Raw genomic sequence first — 10164 nt, 5'->3', positions numbered from 1 at the left:
AGTTCTCTCCCCTGCAAGAGAAAACTTGTCCCATGATGAAGAGAAAAGGCTGATTGATTTATCCTGATATCCTGTGCTCTTTAATGAAACTACAGAATGAATACCAGCCAGGGTAGGGATATCAAGCAAAGCAATGATTAGATCCATGAAACAAGCAACCAAATATATTGCACTGAGCTCCAAAATTAAGATGCCAACAACAGACAATTACTTATCCTGGCTTTTCTCTGTGTGTGAATTAAGGAGAGTTAAGTTCACTGATGCCATTAGTTACTTGAAATGGTGAGGATGACTAATGTCTTGTAAGTAAATTCATTTTACATCTAATTATGAATGTGTTTTGATAATTTTTGGCCAGGAACAAGTCCCCTCTACTTTAGTGCACAAGGACAAATCCTCAGATGAAGCAGGGTGGCAAAGTTAGCTGTACCTCTGACCCAGAGTATTTGCACTGCATCTTTCCTTTATAGATACCACTAACAAATAAGACTGGCAAAGGGATTCCAATACCAAAGCAATAAAAAGGTCTCTGTGGTGGCTTGGCAAATGTTTGTTTACAATAGTTCATATGGACAGCGTTTGTGCCAGCTCCGTGTTTTCTCTCCTCGGGTGTTCATGTAAATGTGGTTTAATCCAGCAGCCCTGCAAATGTGCTCCCCCAGCTCCTGGAAACAGCCCAGAACAGCAGCCCCCAGAGCAGCAGCTGTGCCTCTGCCAGCACCCACCAGACCACAGCTGCCATTGCCAGCTGAACCCACCAAACAGCCACAAACCCACCCTGCAGCCCAGTTAGGGACACCTGTACAGAGAAAAAGGCTGCATTTCCCAGGGGAAGGAGCTACAGAAAGAACTTGCTCTGCTCAGTTCCACGGGGCAGAGAGAGAACAGGGTTACATCCACAGGAGGGCTGCACCTATGGAGCAGTGCCTGGGCCAGTCCTGCCTGTCCACTGGGGCACAGGTTCCTGCACCTCACTCACCTCCTGCATGTCCCACAGTCATGCTCAGACACCTGGCCTGAGCTCAGCCCCCAGAAAGCAGCCCTGACCTACTCTGGGCTGAGACTGCTGTTTAAAATAAGAGCAGCTGTGCAAGGAAAGTACAGATCAAGTCACACTCACTGGACAAATTCAGGTCCTGAGGCTACAACCTACTTAATGTGACAGGGGTGTGATTTGTGAAGCCTTTTCTCAAAAGGCATTTTTCCTGCTGAGATCAAAGTCCCATGCTAGGCAGGGAAGGGAAACCATTCAGCAATTGCTGATTGTCTGCTCCCCTGCATCCTCTCCTGCAGAGGACACCAAGTTACAGCTTCCATCTAAAAATGCTCATCTCACTTCCCTCTTCCACTCCAGGCAGCTACAGGCATTGCTCCAGCAACACTGCCATAAGCACACCCTCTTGATCAGGGCAGAGCAAAATGCAGAAATATCTCAATAATAATAGTAATAATGATGATGGTGATAATGATAATAATAATAATAATAGTAGTAATTAAAAGGATGGTTGGGAAATAGTTGTTTGAGTTTTTACAGAGTCAGCTTGAAAAATAGGCAGAGGACGGGGAAGCAGACTACTTCATTTTCTTTCCTCAAGGTTATATTCCTCTCTACTTTATCCACCACCATTGTAATTCTGTTTCTAAACCTAATAAATTTCCCACAGAAGCCCTATTCATTCTAAAACCTGTGACTGCTGATTCAGGGAACTGTCATGTTTTTCCATGCCAGCATCAGTTCACACTGTACTAAAAAAAGCAAGATAAGGACTAGAAAATAAAAGGCAACATTGTGCTTTTACCCAAAAGAAAGAGGCAGCTTAGAGGGAGTTGATACTCTTATTTTGCTGATCATCAGTCTCTGCAATAGGTTCTGTGACCAACTAATGAAGTGCAGGCTGGAAGAACCATGATTTCCTAAGAAATCTGACATCTCTTGCTCTGAAATGTAGAGATAAAGGTGGGGTGTAGCTGTGTCTGAGCTGTACTGCCCAGGCTGAGCAGCCACACAAATGTGGGTGTTGGGGCAGAAAGAACACAAAGGGCAGCCCTACACTGCCCCAAGGACCATGGCAAACATTCCCACAAGCAATGTGACACTTGCAGACCAGAAGAAAGGGGTTATTCTTCTCCTTCTAGCTTTGAAACAGATGTGGTCTTTATATCAGAAAGACTTTTATTTCCGTTTGTAAGTGGAGAACAAAATGCTCTCTGCCATTTCACAGCACACATGGCACCACCAAAGAGAGAGCCTGCAGCCCCACACCCCAGCTCCTGCCACGGAAGGATTGCTTCAAACACACAGCACTCCAAGCTCGCCTGCGCTGGGCTTCCCTCAAAGCCTTCCAGGTGGAGTTCAGCAAAAATGCTGCATGTTTTTTAATCCTGGCATCTGTTCAGGAGTAAGTGATCTGACACCACTTGATGTCATTTTGCCATCCAGGATGGGACAGTTGCACTCTCTGGTCCCACGGGCAGCCTCACCTGCCTCCTGACACTCCTGGTGACATTTTTCTTTAAAAAAAACATGGATTTAGTCAGATTTCAAACATTTGTTTATGCTGGCTCTTTTTCTCTTGGGTCTGCTCTTTACACGTTTCTCTCCCCTGAACCTGTGGTGTGAAACTGTGCCAAGAGAAATCATAATTAACACACAAATATTCAGAGGGCAATAGGCTGAGCAACAAGATTTACCGTGTTTGTACACATTTCCTTTTTCTAAGGCAATTCCTCTCATAATAGAAATCTAGGTACTCTCTTTGAAGCTGTTTTAATTGGGGAAGAGCTGGCTCTAGCCAGCTGTTAAAACATTGCTGTTTGCCACTGCTGAGGTGCCTTTTGATTTGGTTTGTCTTTTTGCTGATACAATTTGCTAAGCGGCCAACCTCATCTTAATTTATTTATTGGCTCATCTCAAGCAATGGCTACAAGTTAATTACAGTTTGCTTTTTGCAACACAAAATCATGCAGCAAATGTTATTTTATCAATGATCAAATCCTTGGATTACTCTGTTAATTGTGACCTGGATTAACCACATAGAGTATTCCAATTTAGTAGACAATTTCCCTGGCTTATTTTTGCAGTCACAAACCATGTTTTGCTGGCAGAAAGTAAGGTAAAACCATTAAGTGTGCTCTGGGAATGGCATTTAATTTCAGTATCAAGAGTTCTCCATTTAAACCTGCCACCATTTCTGCTATTAAAAGAAGCAGAGCAGCAACCCAGGCTTTTTGTAATAATTCATAACCTCTCAGCAACCAAGAGCATGTTACACAGAAAACTGCTGCATGATCCATCTCCACCCCCCACAGACTCAACTTTTGTTGGCAGATTTGTCAATCATGTTTACAGGCTCCTTTCTGCTGTACAGTCAGGAATTCTCATCCTATTTTATTTTGTGTCATAAAAATGCACGAGGACTGATATACACCCAAGGACTTTCTGTTGATTTGTTTCTGTCACAGAAGCTATGTCTAATTTATTTATAACTTATCTCATTCTATTAGATCACTTTGTAATCATATTTAATTTAGATTTATTCCCAACAGTTCAGGCTGGCTCCAGGCATTTAATTAAATTTTGCCCTCTTAAGCCACTTAGTCAGTCTAGATTTTAAACATGATGTTGTTTTCCCTTGGACAGCGCTTTTCTATCCATAACCTTTGAATTGGTAATTTCTGCAGTTGCATCTTACACGACATTTTCAAGAACTCTCGATGCTGAGCAGTGTGAGCACCAGTGAGGAGCCCAGGGAGAAGGAGCCCAGCACCATCCAGCCATGCTTCAATGGGCACTGCACCATTCAGGCACCATTTTACCCTGCATTTTAACCTGAAATTCAAACCACTGACTCAAACATGGCAGAAGGGATGAGGTCAAAAGCAGAGATAATAAAGATAATAAACAAAATTTCATTTGGTTTTGAAAATTCAAATTGAGAATTACAATCTGTGTTTCTTGAAAATTCTAGTATAAGATATTGAATACTCCTAGAATGCAATTCAATTCAAGTTATTTTATTTTGACATTATTACCCTTTAGAAGATGGACCTGAAAGTGTTTAGAAGAAGAATAAAATATATAACTGAAAATTAAGCTTAGAAATAACCTTAGCTACAGTTTTCGTTATCTACTTTGCTTTTCTTCCCTGATTTCTATCAATAAGCAAAAAACCTTTGTATGAACAGGAAACTTTGTGAAAAAAATTCTTGAGAATTTTTCCTCTCCTGCTACTACTGGAAATGTCTCTCTTCTTCTGCTGGTACTGGCAAATTACAGTATTTCAGAGAGCACACTTCAAATTTCCTTTTGTCCTACAATTTGCCTCAGTTTTGTTCCTCAGTCTTGAACAAAACCCTATGAGTTGCACTAATGCCTCCTCCTCGGTGCAAATCCTCCACCTTAATTTTCTCCTGTCACTCTATCAAGTCTAATATCAAAATGATATTTAAGATTAAGACATGGCTCCATAATAGTCACACCCCTCTGTGTGCTTTATTGTGGTCTGGATTTCCTAAAGCATTTGGACATCCTGCCTGCTGCTTTCTTACCCACACCCAGGGCAGAGCACACTGCAGAGACAGCTGGGGTAATCATAATGCAAATTCAGTGATAAACTAGTCACTTAAATTCCACTAATATATCTTAATTTTTCACCCAGCAATATGATATATGGTGCCAATATAATTCAATCTTCTTACATTTTTCATAAATTAAATAAATCACATCAAGATAGAGTCCTTCAGCCACAGTATTTCACTCTGCCTGCAAATCTCCTTCACACAAGTGTAGAGGAAACTCCACATCCCCCTTTACTGGCATCAAGGGAGTCAATCCCAAGGAAATGTGGATCCCAGGAATCAGCAGGTGATGGGCACAGGCAGTCCCCCAGGTTAACACTCTGTCTCTGTGGTTACTCTTTCACAAAAGGCATCAGAAGAACCTGCCTGTAAGGAGCTTTCCTGCTGCTGCTCAAGCTTGGGCACTGGGATAACAGTAATTATACCCTTTCCATAATTCTGGGCTTGCTTTCTAAAGCAGAGCCATTGTTTCAACCCTTCCTCCCTCAGCCCAATGGATTCACAGCATCCACAGAAATGTCTGGGACATTTCAACATCAACATCTTGCCTTCAGCACTGCTGGGCAGGAGCAGTGAACTGAGGCATTCTCCCAGAACTGATTTCTGAAGGGTTAAAGATCTGATTTGTTGTGTGTCCCCACTCACAGCCTCACAAACCTGGGCCACCCAGGCTCTCTCCATGCTGCTGCTGCTGCTGCTGGTTTTCAGTCTTGCAGCATCCCAGGCTGCTTGAATGAAAGTATTGTAAAAATCTGCTTTTCTCCCCACATTTTCCATGGAAAAGAGCAAATTCCCAGGAGTAAACATCCATTGTTATAAGCAAAAATCATGGAATGAGCCTCTGGAGGCAATCTTGCTACCACAGCAGTCACTTGTACATCTCAACCTTCATAGTAATCACTATGGTTTAGGGAATTAAAGTTTTATAAGAAATTTCTATAGCATTCCATATCAAAGTACTTTGGGGTCATAAAAAAATTAGAGATCAAGAAAAATGTATTTCATATCCTTGTTTTCCATTTTTCCCTCTCTAGCAGAGGTCATTCTGCTACAGAACACTTGCTCTCCTACCACTGGCAGAGCCGCTCTTTGTCGTCTTTCTTTCATCATTTATTTTCAAAGCTGCTCTATAAACTTCTTATCAATGCATTTCTAATAATCTTAACAGACTTTTATCAAGGAAAATGATAAGTTTCCACTGTCAAGAGGCCTTTCTCTGAGCCACAAGTGCTGACATTTTTTTGACAATTTATCTAAAGTCAATTGTCTTCTATTGACTTTTTTCAGCTACTTCCAGAATGACGACACTTTTTAGCTCTGACAGTTCATTTGGCTTTCTATGCTTTCTCTTTCTTTTGTTTTTTCCCTACCATTCATAAATCTTAAAAAAGCAAAAACAAAACACTGTACTTTGCCAACAATGTCTCACTTCAAATGTGTTTCATTAATTTCTCTGATTCTGTTGCTCTCACTTCCATCAAAACCAGAACCAACAAAACATTTTTAAAAGCTATTGAGGTTCTTATTTGAAGATTCATGTATCTTTTCAAATTCAAGTATGAATTTTCAAATTCATGTATCTTTTCAATATTTCAGTTTCTTGGACTGTGGAGTGTTACTTGCTCTCATTTCCCTTTGCTCATCCTGGAAGATGCTGGAGCTGACTCATGTGCCACAGCTGCTTTGTATCTAGGGAAGCCAGCAAGGGATGGCTGTGTCCCTTGGACATCCCCAGTCCCTTTATCCATCTAATTCCTCAGTTTCCAGCTGGTCTGAGGTCTATCTCTGCACCTTCTTTGCTGCCTGCTCATTACAAACTCCCCTCATGTTCAGCAGAGAAAGATGAAAGCATCATTTACAGCCTGTGCTGAACAGGAACCACATGTCTATTTTCCTTCTGCAACAGACTTTTTTCTGCAATACAACTCCATTTTCCTACATGTTCTTTCATTCTTCATACACAAATGATTTGATCAAGCTTTACTCTATATTCTCTGCAATAAAGCATTTCAGGATTTATTCCAACCTTATGTTGCTGCAATGTCATGTTAGGAAGCAAATTAAGTTTATTTTTATATCACTTTCTTACAAGACTGTCTGTTCAAACAGGGATCTCTTCTTCTTCCTCTTGTAAATGCCCAGGGTTTTATTCTATTTCTAGTTCCCATCACCCTTGACTTCCTTCCTTTCTTCTTTGCCTTTGCCTTCTGTTTATTGCAGACTAATGAGGTCTTTCCTTCAGAACATTCTTGTAACACCCCCACGCCACATTTCAGACATCAGAGCAGCTGAGCCTTTCCAGATTCCCTGTATCACTCTCACTCTGAGCCCAGGAGATGCTTCAGAAGCCGCTGGCCCCAGCCAGAACTCAGCATTACAGCTCTGTGACCACTCACTGCTCCCCAGCCCAGGAAGAACAGGGTTTGATTGAGGGCCTGATGCCAATTAAGAGAAGAAGGAAAATTTCTAATTTGCTAGATAATCTCTTCTACCTTTCCCAAACCTCTTTCACCTTTGCATTTCCTTGGAAATTTCTGGCACACCTCAAATTCCTTGCAGCCAGCTGCCATGGATTTGTGCCTATTGATTGTAGCTGTACCCACAGTGCTGAGAAATCCCTCTCCACCCCATAAAGGGTTCTTTAGGTGTGACTTTCAGTTCCTAATTTTAAATTCATAGCTGTCACCATTGAAAAGCCTTCCTCAGCAACTTCTGCCATGTATGTTCTCAGCCATTACATCAAACCCTCCTCAGCTACCTAAGAATAGAACAAATAAATTCTAATCACATGTACAAACATCCTTCCAATATTTGCTAAGCATTAAATCAACTCTTTATCTTTTCTCTTATTATTTCCCAGCATACTCTTAAAGCTCAAGAGAGCCAGAAAAAGAGAGGAAATGTTCAGAGCGTGCCAAAAGAAAGCAGGAGGGAACTGCATATTTTTGATTCAAGGGAAAAATCAGAGGCTTGAGTGATGACTGACAACAGCCTGGATGAGGAGCCCAACACCAGATTTGAACCTCATTAAAGTCTGAAGCTTGGAACTACAGCACAGCCTTGAGAAATATATTGGGTGAAAAGGTTTATTATTATCAAAGAAGAAAATGTGTAGGAATTTTCAATAAGATATGTATGATAGAGAAGAGACTGTCTTTTCTTCACACAGATCTGTTTGGTAGGTGCTGGCACAGCCTCTTTCCATTTTAATCTCTCCTAGGTCTTCGTTGTTATTTGCTTATGCTGCTGTCATAGCCTTAAAAAAGTCAAGATCTGATTCAGGATGGAATTTTTTCTACACTTGTAAATGACTTAGAACCATGAATCCCTTTTGCTTTTGATAGCAAAGGTGCTCCTAAGAATGCATGAAATCTTTAATCTGCCAGAGTGAGAGGTGGCAGAGGAGCATGTCTGTAGTAGGTGGAAAACATTGCAGCAAGAGTGAAAGCAAAGACAATCCCTCACTCTTGGAGCCACATTTGCCTCATCAGAGGCAAAGCACCTTTGCCTGTGCACAGCTCAGCTGAACACACCTCCAGGAGCAAAGCTGAGGAGGGAACATGGGGTGGTGGTCCCTAAGTCACTGCAGAAGCAATAAAATGAGACAGGCTGCAAAGTCAGAGAGAAATAGGATCTCTGAGATGCACAAAGACAAGCTAAACCCAAAAGCTTTCTTCCTTATAAAAAGATCAAGAACCCTACACACAGACACAGACTCAGCACTCAAGGTGCGGCTGCACACAGACATGCAGATATCCTTGTTATATCTAGATATCCTTGTTATATCAGCTCCAAATCTGAAAGTTGCATGGAGAATGTATTCAATCTGGATTACCAAATACATTTCTATAAATAGCATACAAAGCTGTGAAAATATATAATGATACCAAGAGAATTCCTTTATTTTATCAGAACCATTTTTTGCAGTTTTTATAATTTTCCTAACTGAACCCACCAGCATTCTGCATTGCACAGGGATTAACACACCCATCATGCTTTCTGTCTTCCTGAAATCAGTCTTGCTATAGTGCATTTGGAAAAGAAGTTCACATCAAAAACATGTTCCCAGTAGCATAAAATGGAAACTGCAGAGTGTGGAAAGGTGCCTGTGCTATGGTGGGCTATGGATGGGGGCAGAACAAAGTCCTGTACTGGAGAGCACCTGTAATGCCACACATCTTGTCCAAAAGATATACAAGAGGAAACATTTATGGAGAAAAAAGGAGGATACTGCAGGGCTAAGGATAGAGAACCTCCCTCCTTTGTGAGAAGTGGCTTTCCCAGGTAGGCACAACCCACAGTGACAGAGGAACCAGCAGCTTTAATCTGCTGCATCCTCACCCACTCCAGGTGAATCTTCCTTCTCAGCTCTGTAGTGCCAACAGGAGCTGGTTTCAAGTCATAATTAGTTCCTTTCACAAGAGTAATGAACTCTGAGGGCAGAGAGAAGAAACTGGGCATTTGAAATGTCAATCAGCACACACCACAGAGGATTCTTCTGACAGTGTGCCCCACAAATGTTAGAGGCTCAAGACATCTACTAATTACAGGAGCAAAGGACACCTAGAGCAAGAATGGTAAATTGAATCCAGGGTGTTTCAAAGGAAGAGTGGCTCCAAAGCACCGGATGGTGGAGGGGGGGAACAAGGAAAATAGTACTCATGATTAGAATACACTGCCAATATTTTTTATGAACTTCTGGTTGTTTAAATTCAGATTTTATATTTGCACATAACATACAGAAGTAAATGAGCCTACTCTGGAAAGCTAAGCAGCCAAATCCTGCTAATTCCTGCTAATAACCAATATTCCATTATAAGTTGCTGAAGCTAAAAAAATTAGTGAGTAAACAAGCAAATAAGACAAGCTGAAAAGCAGAGTATCACAAGCTGTTTTTTATGGAAGTTCAATGACTTGTAGCTGCTTGTGGAAAGCAGACATGTAATTTTCTACTCTGTCTCATCTGACAGTGAGAGAGGAGGAGCAGGAGAGAGCCAGTAGCTCATAATGCCAAAATAGCTCCATCCTCCCCACCAGGGCAGCACCACGGAGCCTGCTGCAAACTGGTGAGCAATGGGAGGGAGCAAGTCTTGGCAGGACAAGGAAAAATTTTAACAGGCTGCAAATTCAATACCATTTCTATAGGTCATGTTACACGGCCCAAGAGGGGCCTGTTAGATCAAGTGACACAAAGCCATTAAACATTATATTTCCCCAGTGCAATTGAGTAATGAAACACCTAGAGTTAGATGAGTCTGTGCTACCCTTGCCTGGAAATATCAAAGCTGTTGCTGCTCGGGAGCTGTGCCTGGCTTGAAGGGAGTGATACGTGTGAGCCAGCAGAGATACAGAGCCTGGGGCCAGGTGTGCAGCAGAAGGACAAAGCCCAAAGCATAGCAGAAGATAACCAAGTGCAAATGGGGTTGTGAGGGACTCCACAGCTCCCACCAAGCGCCTGGAGGTGCTCAGCTTCCCAAAGTGCCCTTGTGGGAGAGCAGCATGCTTGCGAGGTGTCATCCCACTGCTGATCAGAAGTGATGGGCAAGCACACCCCAGAGCAGCAGCAGCTGGAGCCAGGGCTGGAGC

The sequence above is a fragment of the Parus major genome, chromosome 13 (assembly GCF_001522545.3).
Source record: "Parus major isolate Abel chromosome 13, Parus_major1.1, whole genome shotgun sequence".
Lineage (NCBI taxonomy): Eukaryota > Metazoa > Chordata > Aves > Passeriformes > Paridae > Parus > Parus major.
The sequence above is the reverse complement of the archived record's forward strand: the minus strand, read 5'-3'. Positions refer to the sequence as shown.